Source organism: Silene latifolia, chromosome X (assembly GCF_048544455.1).
Source record: "Silene latifolia isolate original U9 population chromosome X, ASM4854445v1, whole genome shotgun sequence".
Classification (NCBI taxonomy): Eukaryota; Viridiplantae; Streptophyta; class Magnoliopsida; order Caryophyllales; family Caryophyllaceae; genus Silene; species Silene latifolia.
The window spans coordinates 133,710,688-133,711,905 of NC_133537.1; the positions used below are offsets into that span (position 1 = coordinate 133,710,688).

General features: G+C 39.7%; 1 non-coding gene across 1 annotated transcript; it reads left to right on the top strand.

Annotated features, from left to right (window-relative positions):
* The first annotated feature begins 706 nt into the window (after positions 1–706).
* Positions 707–813, top strand: LOC141624799 (small nucleolar RNA R71). Its single transcript, XR_012534604.1, has one exon. It is a non-coding gene; the product is annotated as a small nucleolar RNA R71 (small nucleolar RNA).
* Positions 814–1,218: the final 405 nt, after the last annotated feature.

The following is a 1,218-nucleotide window of genomic DNA, read 5'->3' on the forward strand; positions in this document are numbered from 1 at the left end:
TCCCCACACTAAGCTAGAGCACTGCACATCAATTGAAATTATTAGTCCCTCCCTCACTTCTCTCAAACATGACAATTATCTTGATCAAAGTAAATAAAACTCCAAAGATGACAAAAATACAATACAAGAATTGAAATGCGAGTTAGGGAGTTAGAAATATTTACAAATGGTGGTTTAGGGAGGACTCCACCAAACTCTCATTCTTGATGAGATGTCAAGGGGGCATGCTCAAGGTGTTGTTGATGTTGCTCAACACCTTGAAAAAGTAATCAAAAGCTTGTTCATTATCATGGTAGAGGTCTTCAATAGACCTTGGCCCTTGTTGTCGGTCTTGATCGATGGCATTACCAATGTAGGGATTAAAAATCCCTTCAAATTCGTCGTCCCAAAGACCACAAACTTAATTAAGTTGATCATTGAAAATTTCTTGATTTGATGGAGACAACTCTCCCAAATTCCTCTCTTGGCCAATGAGGCCATTCTCTTCTTCTTTGATTGATTAACTTCATTAACTTCATGCTTTCCTCCTATAGTAGCCTTGCGAGGTCTACTATATTGTGAGTTATGAACTGCCATTTCCTCAATCTTGTTCCATGTTTGATTGTCATCAACTTCGGTGAACATTCCATTTGATCCCATGTTGAGAATGTTCCTTGAATCTTCATATAAACCGTTCCAAAATTGTTGTACCAAGAACCATTCGCTAAGTCAATGGTGAGGACATGAGCGACAAATTCCCTTGAACCGCTCCCAAGCTTCATACAAAGATTCTTCATCCCTTTGCTTAAAACCCGTAATTTGAGCTCTTAGCATGTTAGTCTTTTCCGGTGGGTAGAATTTTTTGTAGAAAGCTAGAGCCAACTTCTTCCAAGAATCTATTCCGAGAGTGGCCTTGTCAAGGCCCTTCAACCATTGTTTCGCGGTGCCGATTAGAGAAAAAGGAAATAAGACCCATCGAATTTGGTTTTGAGTCACACCGGTTTGAGAGATTGCATCACAATAGTCGCAAAAGGTTTCCATATGAGAATGAGGGTCTTCACTAGGCATCCCCCCAAATTGGCTCCTTTCGACTAATTGGATAAAGGTGGATTTGGCAATAAAATTTCCGGTTAGATGTTTGATGCGATCCCGCTAAGTGTTCACAAATTAAGATGTGGTCGTTGGTCACGGTCGAATCAAAACACAATTTATAGCTTAACAAGCAACTCTACAATTAGT